Genomic DNA, 15,910 nt, shown 5'->3' on the forward strand with positions numbered 1-15,910 from the left:
CCTTAATTCAAAATAGGAAATGACCCTAGACCTTAAACTTCCTTCTAAAACTTCACAAGCCAGACCTCCACTCTGCAATGTTCTCAAGATTCTTATATTCCAGACTCCCAGAAAACATCTCATGGAGTTTTTAACACTCAATGGCTTTTCTAGCTCAAAATTCCAAAGTCCAAACATGGGTCAGGTCTGTTAAAGCAATACCCCACTATTCTGTTAGCAATTTCTGTCCTTGTTAGGGTTACTACTATAGAGGAAAGTGTGTATTTTCTATACACTTCCACACCACTGTTGATCACTGAAGAAAGTCAGGACAGGAACTCAATTAGGGCAGGAAACAGGAAGCAGGAGGCTAGAGGCAGGAGCTGATGCAGAGGCCACAGTGGGGTGCTGCTTACTGACTTGCCCCACAGGGCTGCTCAGCTGCTTTCTTATAGGAGCCAGAACCACCAGCCTAGGGGTGGTCCCACCCACAATGGGCTGAGCCCTCCCTTATCAATCACTAATTAAGAAAAAGCCCCACAGGCTTGCATACACCCTGATCTCATGGAGTCATTTTCTCAGTTGAAGCTCCCTCCATCAAGATAACTCTAGCTTGTGTCAAGTTAACATAAAACCCACCAGCACAATGTCTTTCCAGATGCTCTAAAGAATTCCCTTCCAAGTTCACTTGATTATTGGCCAAAATTGCTTTCTTGAGGCACTAGAATCTAGACATAGCCCCTGGTGAGCTCTTCTGTCCTGCCAGCGGGGACAGAGGGCACCTACCTTTCTTATCCCACATCCCTTCTACCTTAAAGTGATCAAGAGACAAGCTCTCTTGCACTTCAGTTCTGTGGTTTCCTCTAAAATCTAAATCCAGTTGCAAATTGTTACTGTGATTAAGTCACATCAGCTGGAATGAGTCCCCCATTTGATTAACTGTTAATCAACTTACTAGTTAAGTAATGAACACTTAAGTGCAGAGTGAACTGACTCTTTAAGTAGCATTAACTACAGGGGAGAAGCCCTTTCTCATCTAATGTACATGATACAAGTATCACAAAAGTCAAATCCCATGGTTTTCTCACATTTTATCACTGAAAGACAAGATATCATTAGATCATTTTATTTAAATTATTTTAATTATGTAGCATATACATATATATATATATATGCCATGCATACTGCACAATCTCACCCCTGCCCGCTTATCATCCTAATTCAACTTCCCCACTCCCTCCAAATCTCTTTCTAATAATTTTATTTTTTGCTCCTGTCTAATCATTTTATTTTTTGACCCACTGAGATTAACAGGGCCACCTGTGTGACTGTAGGTTGAAAGTTATCTCTTGACACTTGGGGGACTCTGCTGGGGTCTGCAACTAAAGACAGTGACTGTAGAATTTCTCAATAGTCAATGGTTCAGAGACTGTTCCCATTATAGTCCCTTATCAAAACTAGAAGGGGAAAATGAACCCTACCAGATAGAAAATACAAATAGGTAGGGGCCATCTTTGGAGGTCAAGTACTTTACAAAGCAGGGAGTCAAGCAAAATGAATTTCCATATAGCTTGTGAACAAGTGTTTTCTTTGAGATAATAGAAAATGGACTAGAAACTGCCAAGTCCAGGAAGCAGAGCCCAGGAAAGACCACACCAGTTACTAGTGGCATAGGGAGTTCCTGCAACCACCACTGTCAACCTCAATAGATCCAAACATTTGTTAACAAGCAATACATGGGTGAATGTCAGGACAAGATGGAAAATACTCATCATTTTCTCTCATCCAAAGGAAGGAGGAACACAGCATAAGTCTCAGCTACATGGGGGAGGTCATATTTGGATGAAAAGTGAACATCAACTCATGCCTAGAATTATCTTTTTCTCTAGAACTACAGTTGTTTCATTTTCTTTCTTTTTCCTCCTTTTTTTCTTTCTTTCTTCTAATGGAAGTAGCCATAGATTCTGAAGAGCAAAGTCATGAGAACTTATCTCAGGAGTAGAAGAAAGCTTTTCTCTTGGGAATAAAAACGAAAGGCGTAGGAAGATGAGGAGGAGAAAGAAGAAGAGGAGGAGGAAGGGGGAAGGAAGGGGAGGAGGAAGGACAGGAGGAGGGGGAACAGGGAGAGTGGGAACAGGAGGAGAAGGGGGATGGATAAAAACCAGCAGCAGTAGAATCAGCTCCATCTTAGCACCACCTTCAGCAGGAATGTCCCTAAGACGTGTGTCTGCACACTTAGGATGCCTCCCAGACCTAGAGATGCTGAGTCACTTGCCCTATCTAAGACATAACTCCTAATGGATTGAAGTTGAAATCAAATCTTCCAAACTCCCAAAGCTACACTGATGTCATTGCAACATCAAGTAGGAATTTTGGTCCTAGGGATGTCCATATGGCAGAGAGAAAGCTGTCCTTGCTGGGTGAAGGTAGAATGAGCCTGCTCCGGTGGGTAGCTCTCACCATACCCTTTTCCTACCCGGTCTTCTTCAGGCTACGTGATCCAACAGGGCTTTTCAGGTCAGTGTCTCAGCCTGTTAGGAATCCTTAACCATGTTTCCTAATTCTAGAGTCAAGGGTTGTCTTTCCAAGAATCGGAATTAAAGTCTTTCTGTGATAGTGAGAACAATCTACTCTCTCTTGCATAATCCATCTGCTTATGACTGGGGTGGAGGTTGGTTAACCTCAGATAACTCTGCCTTAGTCTTTCCAGGAGAAAAACATGAACACAGTCTTCGGTTTCCATCTTTAGGAGCGGTGTATTGAGAGAAGAGAAAGCAACGATGATGAAGTGGCCCCTCCTCCACAGCCAGCCCCTTCTTCCTTCCTAGACACAAACAGCAAGAGCGTTTCAGAGAGGAAAGGGGACTTTGCCAGCCTCTCTCTCCAGGCCCTGAGGAGCCAGGACTATCCCTTCAGTTAAGTGAGGCTCACTGGGGAAACTGAGGAAAAAGATCAGCATATATAAAAAGCAACGGGAGAGGGGCGATAGATATATATCGTGCAAACTATGGGACTTTGATGTGTTTCATAAGCCTCTGGGAACTTGTACTCATCAGATAACTGGGCCCGAAGCTCATTAGGATAGTTCTGGATGATAACATGAACCATATTTACAGAGATCTTGACACGAATGTGCCTTGACTGTATCCACCCACACTCTATTATTCGGTCATTGCCCTAAGAAATGAAGTATTTCAGGTTCTCAAAAAATCATGCACAAAATGCAGTCTGAGTCCATTATGACACTTGGAGTCAGTGAAAACCAGTGACCAGTACCTCGGCCTCCCCTCAATGTGCCTTTCCCGCTCCATCCCTGAGTTCTGTATGGGGGATGAAATAATTAGTCACTGGGAGTGTGCACTAAGCTTGCCCTCAGACTGGCAGTCAATCCACGTCTCCAAAACAGAAAATGGACCTACTTCCTGCTCCCTCCTCCCAGGATGCCAATCACGGAGAAATAGGAAGCAGGAGCAATGTTATACTAACCATAAATACATCCTACTTTCTACCCATCCTACTTTCTGCTACTCCCCAGCAGAAAGCCTGCAAGAAGTGAGGGGAAAGCAAGATAAGCTTCTCCCACTCTCTGTCTCTCTCTGTCTCTCTGTCTCTCTGTGTGTCTCTGTCTCTCTCTGTATGTCTGTCTCTCTGTGTGTCTCTGTCTCTCTCTGTATGTCTGTCTCTCTCTTGTCTCTCTCTGTCTCTCTCTGCCCCCCCCCAGACTGTGGGACCCAGTGGAGATGTCACAACAGCATGTGAAGATTCCCTTAGGCCATTAGCACGGTAGGAATGTGTGGCTGGGCCCTGAATTCCGTCTGCACAAGAACCAGTCTTACATGAGACACTCCCAACTCGCCTTAGGTTCTGCCACTTTTCAAAACATTATTTTATTATTTTCAGTTATGTGCGGATATCTGTGCATACATGTGCATGCCCCTGTGTGAATACATGCGTATGCAAGTAAGTGTGGAGGTCGGGGTCAGAGTCCCTGGAGCCGGAGTTATAAGCATTTGTGAGATATGTGTTCTGGGGAGTGAACTTAGGTTCTCTGGGAGTATAGTACATGTTCTTTACCACTATTCCATCTTTCCAGCAGAGCTACTGGAATTCTACCACATATTAAGAATGCTCATATAGGGCCTGGAGAAAGGGTTCAGTGGTGTAGGTCACAAGCTGATCCTCCAGCGGAGCCAGGATTCCAGCACCTACTCAGTGATTCACAGCCATCTCTACTTACAGCTCCGGGGGATCTAGTGCCCTCTTCTAGCTTACACATGCACCACAGGCACACAGGACACGGACATACATATTGATAAAACACCCACGTACATAAAACAACAATAAATAAAATCTTAATATGAAAATTTTTATAGTCGGAATTTTTTTTATTCACAAAGAACTCAAAGAATGAGATGAAAATACCACCCTAATCAGAGTGGTTAATATCAGCTGCTTCAACGGACCCAGCATTTCTGTGGTATAATGAAGCACGTTTATTATCCACACAGAGAGGCCAATGTAAAACATCCTTCCTCTAATCTTTACCTAATCTGAGACCCAAGGGCTTCCCTGGAAGAATGTGTGGGATAGTTTCAAGAGACAGATCTACCCAGAACTTCTGCCAGGAGCCCAGGGGCCAGAATTCAGCCATGGGGCCCTAACTTAACGATGGAAATCTTGGAGACATGGGGGAGCGCAGGGGCGCTTTGTCAGTTTTGATATGGGTAAGCAGATGGGTCACAGCGACGCTATGGATTAAGCACACGTTGGAATTATAATGAAGGTATGAAGGTCACACCATAGTAGCTTCTAAGGCAGGTCTCAGGACAGCTTGTGGGGAACGAGACAGGTGAAAAGTCACCGGAAAACGACAGTAGTGTAAGAGGAGAGACGAGAGAGCTCTGGGAGGATTTGTGGGCCAGCTAGCCAGGCCAAGGACACGCTGGATGCAGAACGTATCCATAATAAAATCCAGGAGTGTCAATGAGACTTAATGCCGAGGTTCAGAGGACATCTTCAGGGACACAGTGAAGGTATGCCTGAATCCACACCTAGACCTGGAGAATAGGTTTATGTCAAAGTATGCTCGGGTGTATGGATGGAATCTCCCTGCGGAACCACAGCCAGTAAGAGAACACTCCACACTATGCGACTCCATAACAAAAGTCGAAAAAATCAGGTTGGATGCAAATGGTGGCAACCCTATGTTGTATTCTCTCAATGGAACCAGACTGAAGAAGCTGGTTGGCTGGAGAACAGACCTGGATTCACGAGTTCATTCCATATTCTTGTCTCCATAAGTCACATTGCTTTTTCCATCATCATCATTAACCTCATCATCATCATCACCATCGTCATCAACATCAACATCATCATCATCATCATCATCATCAACATTACCATCACCATCATCATCACCATCATCATCACCATCATCATCACCATCGTCATCATCATCATCATCATCATCATCATCATCACCATCATTATCACCATCATCATCATCAACATCACCATCATCATTAGCAGCAGCTGCTGCTGCAGTATGTTTGTTTTATATGAAGAGGGACTTACATAAAGTTCTCAGGACAGCTTTGTGGAGTCGGTTTTCCATCCACCTTGCCTGATTCTAGGGACTGAAGTCAGGTTTTTAGGCTTAGACCTCAAATGCATTTATCACCTCTGCCATCTCAACAGCCCTGTACATTTCGGCTTTTAACATTTGTACAGATGTGTAAGTCATGAGTGCTCATGAATATGTGAAGCCAGGGTACAATCTTGGCATTATTCTTAGGAATACCATCTATTCCTTTTTTTTTTTTTCTTTTGAGACAGTCTCTCACTGGCCTGGAACTCACTCATTAAATTATACTGTCTGCCCAGTGATACCCAAGGGTCCTCCTGGCTCTTCCTGAAACTACAAGCACCTATCACCACGTTTGAAACTTTTACATGAGTTCTTATATCAGACTCAGGTCCCTTTGCTTAGAAGACAAGCCCCCTCCCAACTGAGCCATCTCCCAACTCCCCTCTTAATCATATTTTAAATTACAAATGCATAGGAGTGGAGCACACAGAGAAAGGGAAGTTTCCGTGCAGGAATGTAAGAGAGCGTATGATGGCAGTCTAATCACCCCTAGCATGGAACAGTCCTCCAAAAGTAAGTTTCAAGCATCAATGTAAGGTCACTCTAAGTTCTCCACCTGACCTCATGTAACGTATCAAGAGTCAAAATGGGAGATATAAGAACTATTGCCTGACAATGTTTGCAAGGTGCCTGCTAATGGAGTCTCAACCTCTAAATATCTCATTATTTATATGCAAATATCGTGACAATTTTACTTCATAAATACTCCTAGGCCCTAGGATAAAGTATTCTCCGCTTGCGCATCTCTCTCTATGTCCCCCCACTTTTCAGTCCCACTTTTCAGAACAAAGGTTTTGGCTGTCTTTCATGGATCTACACTGCCAGTGAGGTGTGCATTCTTTCCACACAAGTGCCCTCGGGGTTAATTTATGCAGCTGCCCAGAGGCTTGTGGAGAGACAGGGTTAGTGCTTTAGTTGCTTTTTAAGTGCTGTGATAAGACACCACGGCCAAGGCAACTTAGAAAAGATTTATTGGGGGCTCACGGTTTCAGAGGGTGTGTGTTCATCATCTTGGTGGGAAGCAGGCAAGCAGGCAAGGTGCCTGAGCAGAGGCTCAGAGTTTACATCCTTCTCCACACTGCCCCTTCTCCACACATGTTTACCACTGCAGAAGCAGTGGGACCTGGGAGAATGAAACATACCATGAGGCAGACTAAAGTCTGATGAAGTAGCCAACTTTATTGAGAGCATCAGACAATTTATACTCTGAGGGTTAAGGTAGATCCCATGAGTAAAGTTCTCATTAAGTTCAAGTTGTGTATAATCACGAGGACAAGCAAACCTTGTGTGGCTAAATAAATAAATAAATAAATAAATAAATAGTTTTGCCATAGATCCATGTAAACATTTAATTGAGTAAGAGCAGCAAGCAATTTGAAGTAATTTGAAGTAAACTCACTCCGATCCACCACACCTGGGAGAAGCATGAAACCACATTTCAAGCACAATTTTGTGTTTTGAGGAAACTGACGTCACAAGACTCTTGTTTGTCGTATAAGCACTCAATATGCTCATCACATGACTCCATTCTTGGGACTTGTTGTAGCATATGCATAAGTAGCAGGTCGGGGAATCTAATGGAACGGCATGGGCTTTTGAAATCTTCAAACCTGCCTCTAATGTCATGACTCCTCTAACAAGGCCACACCTCCTAAACCTTCCCAAAGACTTCCACCAACTGTGGAACAAGCATTCAAATATATGTGATGATTGAAACAACCCTCATTCAAGCCAGCATTTCAGTTTCTGTTTCCCTTGTCATTCCAAAAGGGAAAAAATTAGGGACATAGAAGGAAATATTAGGCCAGAGCAAGACTAAAAAGTAACAGTGCAAACTTCAAATTCTATAATCCCATGTCTAATGTCAATGATCTTAGCCCTGCTTTCCAATGCTGTTGACTGCAATCTATTACTCTCCTTTGGGCTGTTTCCATGCCCTGTTTGCAACTCTCCTTGGCAGGTATCCAACACTTCTGGAATCCCAACATCCTAGACTTTACTTTCCAAACTTCATACAGTGGTCTCTCTGGGCCTTCGTGTAGGAATTCTCTTGCCACATGCCTGACCTCAGCTGCGTCCCTTAACTGCAGACAACCCCCTCAGTCCTGCATCCTTCAGGACTCTAACATCAGAATCACATGGTCCAGGCCGTTGAATTCGGCCAGCTGCATGGGATGGAACCTGGCCTTCTCCTAGCACTGTATTTGCAATTTCCTTTGGAAGCTCTTTGTTCCAGCTCCCATCAGGTCTCTTCTCACTTCTTTCAGCATAAGCCTTGGCTGCAACATTAAAGTTTCTGATGCTCGTCTTCTGCTGCTCAGACTGTATATTCTGTATTTCTTTTAGTCCACGTTTACTCCTTTTCATTGCGAAGCTGCAAACGAGTGATTACCAATAACCCAGCGATGACGTGAATATTGGGTCATCTTTAAATCTCCTCTGCCAACAAAATTAATTCAAATTTTTCAGTTTTGCCTGAGGTATAATTTTAGGAGAAGGTCAAAAAGTAGCCACATTCGTTGATAAAATATTATGGGAAGGATCTTTAGCTAGTTAATTAATAGTAATCTCTCTCTCTTTCTGAGACCTGCTGAGCTGGGCCTCTACAATCCACAACTTTGTCAGCACTATTGTTCTCTAGGCTCCTACTAAAATGGACCATGAAGCTCCACTTACTGCATTCAGTTGTTTCCTAGTTAAAAGTCTTCCACGTTCCTTCAAAAACAAAAAAACAAAAACAAAACAAAACAAAACAAAAAAACAAAAAAAAAAAAAAAAAAAAAAAAAAAAAAAAAACAAGCAACCAAAAGCACAGCAATGATCAGGCCCGGCACAGAAATAGTCACTCCCTAGTAGTGAATTCTGTCTTAGCTAATTTTATATCGCTGTGATAAGGCACCACCATACCAAGACAACTGTCAGAAGACATAGATTATTGAGGGATTTACAGTTTCATATGGTGAGTCCATGACCATCATGGTTGAGAGGACAGTGAGCAGGAGGCAGGCATGATGCTGGAGCAGGAACTCGGGGCTTTTATTCATATTTTCGAAAAGGAGGCAGAAAAAGAGAGGGGGGAGAGAGAGAGAGTGTGTGTGTGTGTGTGTGTGTGAGAGAGAGAGAGAGAAAGAGAGAGAGAGAGAGAATGGAAAAACAAGGGTTTTGAAATCACAAAGCCCACCCCCCAGAAACACACTTTTCCAACAAGACCACACTCCCTACTTCTTCCTAAACTGCTTTATTAACTATGGATCAAACAGTCAGATATATTATTCCATGGGAGTCCATTCTCCTTCAGTCTACCACAGATAGGATGCTGAAGGAAGCCCAACATCGGCTCCTTATTCCTAAGCTCTGGTAAAGCAAAGCAGTAATTTCTTTAATGCCATACTCAACACACCCCACTGGGCTCTTGGAATCCCCAGACCTGTCTGTCTTTTTCTAAAGTATCCTGACTTTGAGGTCTAGAAGTCTTTTCAGACCCATGATTACATCTTGACAGTGATTTTCTGGATCAGACAATATCATTTCCATTTTACAAATGAGACAAACGAAACAGGGATTTTCAAGGTGGAGCCAAATACAACTGCCAAATATTGTCCTTGATATAAAAGTGAGAAAAAGTTAACTCCTTTGTCCTACCTTAAATGATAGTATGAAAAGGTGGGAAAATGGTACCAGGAAATGGGACCGCTCTAAAGACAAAATTAATCTAACAAGTTTTCCTAGAAACCAGGTTTTCTCAGAGCTCTGAGCTGTGCACACCCAGCTGCAGAGGAGAAGCATAGAAGTATTGTTCAATGGAACGGCATCAACTTGCACTGAAAGAAAAGAAACTGGACCCAGATCACCAAGTAAAGCACCACATCTGGCCAGTAAGAGCACTTACTATCAAAGAGAGATGGTGCTGGGTAGGTGGTTCAGGGGCTAAGTGTACTTGTTGCACAAGAATGAAGATCTGAGGTTTGGTCCCAGTACCCATGTAAAAAGCCAGATATGGCTTCCTTGGGGTGACAGAATGCATATCTTGCAGATTTTATATGTTCTATGTATGGTTCCTCAGTAGAACAATCTCTCCTACAAATGAGTGGGTCCTTGTCTCTCCCTTCCTTTCTTATTTCCCTCTTCCTCCTTTCTTTCCCCTCCTCCTCCTACTTCCCACAGAGACAGGAGAATTAAAGTCTAGGACTGGGTTCAGTGAGAGACCCTGTTTCAATGGGGGGAGCATCCAATGATCCAATATCCTCCTCTGCACCCCATGCATGTTTATAGGCATGCATACTTACATATACACAAGTGCACATACCACACACATAAAAGGAGAGAGAGAGCAATGAGAGGAGGAAGGAAAGAAGGAAGAGAGAAGGGAAGGGGGGAAGGAGAGACATCCTCACTTGCAGTAGAGATTGTTCTACTAGGGTACCATATATAACACATGTAAGACACACAAGCATGCATAACCATAACATTTTATGTCCGTAACACACTCACATACATGCAGAGTCCAGTGGACACAAACAGTTTCTATTTGTCTTTACTTCGATGTGGGTGACTGCAGTGGTAGAAGAGGAAGGGGCACTTGGGATAACCTGCCTCCCTTCTTCCATGGAAGACAGAGAATGAGAGGTGAGCATGGGTGTGAATAGACAGCATTGTGTGTCTTGTATCTCTGAGTCCCAGAGTCTCATTTCCTCTGTTGATGCACAGGGCAGGCTACTTTCTTGGCTTTCCTTTTCCCTGTGTGCCCCCACAGAGCTTATTGCTGCTTACAGGAGCACAGGGGAGAAGATTTTATTAGAGCATAGGAAACATATCGGTGGCTACACCGCTGAAGAAAGTGGCATGTTGTTGCCCAGCAACTGTTAACTCACAAGGGACCCTCAAGGCAAAGTGGGGCTCCATGGGGCCTCATGCATAATAAAATGTTGATGGAGCCACTTTTCTGCAGATTTTGAGCAGATGACCACAGTGAGCTCATGAGCTCAAAAGCCATGTCATTCCCAGAAGGTCACTTTGAATACACATATCCCCACTCTCTGGCTCACATGCTACTTCTCTCTCGTGTTAGTGTCCCTTGATGTACGGCGGGGTGGTAGAGATGTTCCATTTGGGGCAGTACCTTTTGAGTTCAACCTACTTAATTCCACAGCATTCTGTAGTTGTTCTCTTAGGAAAATAGCCACATCACATGTTCAGAGCTCTCAACCACTCCTCCCTACTTGCTTCAATCACCCTTCATTGTCTAAGACCCCACAGTCTTCCTAAGACTGAGCCTCATGGCTCTGCTCACATTCACCGTTCTAGCAAAAGACTATAAAACAATGCCTAGCAAAGCACTGGACAAATAGATTATGATTTGCGAATTTTATTTTATTTTTGATGCTATGGGTTTTCTTATATGTGAGTGTGTGTATGTACACATGAGTTTTCTCAGAGGCTAGAATAGAATGTTTAATTCCCTGAAGCTGGAGTTACAAGCAACTTTGAGGTGCCCAACACAGAACTAACTTGGGCCTACTGGAAGAACAGTACTTGCTTCTAACCACTGAGCCATATTTCTATCCCCAGTGTTGTGTTTTTTTTTTTTTTTTTAATTGTCTCATCACATAGCTCAGGGTGACCTTGAACTCTTGGCTATTTTATCTTAGTCTCCAAGTGCTAAGATTACAGGTGTGCACCACCCATCTCCGACCCAGAGATTATCACAAGAGAAGGGAAGTGATGGATATTGACAACAGTTGATGACTTTAATGACCCTGGAAGTATTCGACTCATAGGAAGCCCCCACTGATGGACCCATTTGTGTTCATGAATAAGAGCTTCTAGAAACTCATCTGGTGGTCACTCGTGTTCATTGTGTGTCTACATGGCTACTCATTTGCCTCACAACCAGACAACAATGAATGTTTCAGCTTTTCCACTTTCCTGGACTGCATGAGGGTCTCACTCTCCAAACCTAATAAGAACCCATTCACCAGGGGTCTGGAAAATGGACTTTTCAGCCTCTCCACCCTTATAAAATAAGAAAGGCTTAGAATCAACGGCTAATGCCTAACATAAGAAGATATTATTGTATTCATCCTATTATTGAAGGAACTTGTATTTAAAAATTAAATAACTTTTCCCAGATTTCTTCTATTAATTATTAGCAGAAATATTGACAGTGTATTTTTGCTGGTATAATAGAATCTGTAACATAAATCATGGGTACTTATTTCTCATAGCCCTAGACATTGAGAAGTTACAAGATCACGATTCTGACAAGTTTGGCACCTGATAAGGGTCCAATCTCTGCTTCCAAGAGGGTGCCTTGACCCCTGTAACATGAAGAGAGGATGAAAGCTTTTCCTCATATGGCAGAAGAAGGTAAGAGCCAACCAACTCCCAGAAGCCCTTGGTAGAGTACCATCACTCTATTCTTAAGGCCAGAGCTGTCACAACATCTCCCAGATGGCCCCTCTTTCCACCCCTGGTGCATTGGAGATGACATTTCAACATGAGTTCTGAAGGAGACAAGAACCGTTGAAACCACATGAAATAGAATATGCATAAGCCTAGAGCACTCAGCCTCCAAGAACCAAGAAAATGAATGGCAGTTTGATTGATGTGGAGGCACAAACTTGCCCATCTAGATCCAGCGGGGCCTTTTCTGTGCTTGTACTGCAGGCTCATTTGCCAACTCTGCCAGCATGAAGGAAGTAATTAAGGCATGTTCCTCATCAATCACACTAACGTCTGGTAGATGTTTGTTCTTAATAAGTAGGAAGCATCTGAAGGAAATATTGAATCCTGAAAAACATTCAAATTTAGGGAGCTGGGGAGACAGCTCAGTCACGCAAGCATGAAGACATAAGTTCAGTTCCCAGCACCTACATAAAAAGCGAAGTGCAGTGACACACTGGAGAAATGAAGACAGGCAAATCCTTGGTATTTACCTGTGCACATTCACACATATTCTCATGTGCACACAGTTGCATAGTTACCTACACCCACACATTCACATATGTGCAAACTGCCTTTCAAGTGTAATAATGTGCATTAAAACCACAAAAAATTACTTTTTCACATATATGAGATTAGTGCATATGAAGTGTTAGGAAGGATACAGAGCCCCTTCTATGCTTAGACATTGCAGGCATTGGTCAACATAGGAATTGGTAAACTACATCAAAAAGCAACTAGATGTTCACTCTTATTAAATGTACTCACAGTCCACATAGGCCAGCAAGCATGTGTCCTATAGAAATTCTCCTTATACTTCATAACACACAACACACAAGAAATGCCTAACATGAAGAATCCACGGGAGTTTAAATGTAAAGTAAATCTAACTAGCCATTAAGCTAGACAAACAGATAAATCATAATGTATCCAAATCATAGCATTATGTTTCTGCACTCAGTAAGCTATGACATAAGCCATAGTCCATTTTATAAATCAAATCTTACAGGAACACAACAATGTGTACCCTTTACTAGACATCTCATGACTGTGCCACAGTATCATTCATGATAAACTTGAGACTGTAAAGATGTCTCAGTGGCTAAGATCAAGTAATGCTCTGTCAAAGATCCAAGTTCAGATCCAGGGACCCGTGGGAGCCAGCTCACTACTACCTGTAACTTCAGCTTCTGGCCTCTGTGGACACAGCACACATCCGTATCACACAGATACACAATTATACACATAATTTTTTAAAAATTAAAACTTAAGTGATGGAATCAAGCCTGGGAAACAAAAATCACTAATGAAGTTCAAATACATATACACATACATAATACATACACACACATACACACAAATACACACACACATGCACACACGCACATGAACACATAAAGGTAAAAAATAGGCAAAACTAAAAACTAAGTAGCATTCTATTTAGAATGCATTTTTTAGAACCATAAAGGAAACCAAGGGAAATAATAAATGAATATGGAAATAACTCAGTTTTTAAGGGCGAAAGAATGGAGCAGAAACACAGAAAGCTCAGAGGGGAATTTATGGTCTTAATAATTTTTCATTCCTAAGTGGAATGGTGAGTTAAAGGGTGATTGTTTGGCAATTTTTCTTTACACTGTAGTTATAGCTACTGCATTAGTGGTCTAGAGATCTCCTGCACCAAGAGAGAATTTGGAGCTGGAGCCTGTCAACCTGCAGCCTCTCCACCCTACTGGGCTTTCCAAGTGTGGTGTGCTCTGAAGGACAGGAAATCTACTCAGGCATGGCAACTTCATCCTTGGGTTTCCACTGACCACCTCTCTCTAGCCAGACACTTCATGTGACATAATTAGAGTCTAAACATCCAGCCCTGCCACTCAGTAACTTCATGACTTTGGGACTATTATAGAATCTCAGTGACATCAAGGGAATATTATGTGTGTCATTGGTTTTATTATGAAGATGGATTGTGGGGTACGTGTAAAACATAGAAGAGGAACAAACATGGCGTTGGCTGTGTAAGTCATATGTGGTCATATCTCACTGATATTGGTCTTTTTCATCTTGTCAAGACCTTGATCACCCTTATTATTCAGCCTTGCATCTTACTCATTAGTTTGAACTTGGTTCCAGATTCAACACACCGTAGCATGAAGGTCAAATCGAGTTCACCGCCTGCCTTATAAAGTTTTGTTAGAAGATAACCACATCCTTCCTTTTCCAGACTGTCTATGGCTGCTGCTGTAGCAACAGAATTGAAGGTTGAGTCAAACTCATCACAACACACTCTTACGCAGTTCAGGAGCCCTGCCTAAGGGATGCTGCTGCCCACAGTTGGCTGAGTCTTCTCACAGCAAGTAACTTTCTTAAGACAGTTTCCCTAGAGAGATGCTCACAGCCCATCCCGATATATATCATCTCTCACTGAGACTTTTAGGTAATTCCAAGTTATGCCCAGATTGAAACCAACCATCAGCATGACTAATAAAGTCAAAACAAAGCCAGTGCATGCCTGTTAGCCCATTCACAAAGGGGAGCAGCAGGCACATGTAGTGTCCAGAACATTGCCGGCCGAAACAACACATGTAACAGGAAACAGACTCTAATGTCTCATTGTCTTGCAATCAAACCTTCTCGCAGAAGTCATGTAATTCCTTCTTTCTGGAACAGAGTGTATAAAAGCATCACAAACATGCTATCTGTGCACACGTAAAATTCATGCAGAGATCAGTATTTCCAGTACTCCCAGGCCAAACATTTTCTAAGCCGTAGATCTCACTGCATCCTATTGGGAAAACAAAGCAAGACTGTGGCATTGTGTGCATCTGGTAAATGAGTCTTGAGCTGACGTGGAAGGGGGAAGCGTGCTTTTCCCGTCTAATCCCTATCGTCCTCACCACCCCAGCCACCTGAGACACCTCATTTACTTCATTGTGCTGAAAGACAGGTCCTCAAAGAAACAGAGCACAAAGACCAGTCTTTAAAAAGAAATTAGAAAATGTGCAGAGACCAGGAGTTTTGGCAAAGCACCCGACCTGAGAAAAAGAAACAAAAAGACTCTTTGTGTGCTATTTTGGCCACATGTGATTAATAACCTGTCACACATGGTCAAATAGCAAAGTCAAGAGAACCCAAACTACAGCAAGCTAGCATGGCAGCTCTGCACACCAGGCAGGGCACATCCATCTGTGTAAGGTGCCAGGTGACACACTGTATATATAGAGCCACATTCCTGAGACTCTACATTGCTTTGTCCTGAAATTCTGCTAAAATTATTTTCCATGTATACTCTCTCAGAGTGTGTGTTTTTGTGCACACACTTGTGTGCATGTGTGTGTGCATGACTGGGTGTGAGCATGTGTATATTTGTGTGTGTGTGGGTGTAAGTACATGTGTGTACATATGTATGTGCATGTGTCTGTGTGACTGTGTTTAAGTGTGTGTGACATTGTGTGAGCATGTGTATGTTTGTGTGTATGTGTGTATGTGTTTGCATGAACATGTGTCCATGTGTATGTATATATGTATGCATATATTTTTGTGTGAATATATGTGTATATATGTGTGTGAGTGTGCAAGTGCATGCATGTGGAGGATGTGAGTATGGGTGCACATATGTGTGTGAATGTATGTGCTCGAATGCATGTTTGTGTGTGAGTGTGTGCACATGAGTGTGTGCATGTGTGTGTATGTATGTGCATGTGTGTGTGTTTGTGTGTATGTGTGTTCTCATTTCATTTAGTGATCTGCTGTGAAGGTCATTACACTGCCTCATAGCTACAGAAACAGATCTTGTAAGTGTTGAATGAGGAGGAAGCTCAACAAAGGATAAGGGATTAAACT

The sequence above is a fragment of the Micromys minutus genome (assembly GCF_963924665.1).
Source record: "Micromys minutus genome assembly, chromosome: 21".
NCBI classification, from domain to species: domain Eukaryota; kingdom Metazoa; phylum Chordata; class Mammalia; order Rodentia; family Muridae; genus Micromys; species Micromys minutus.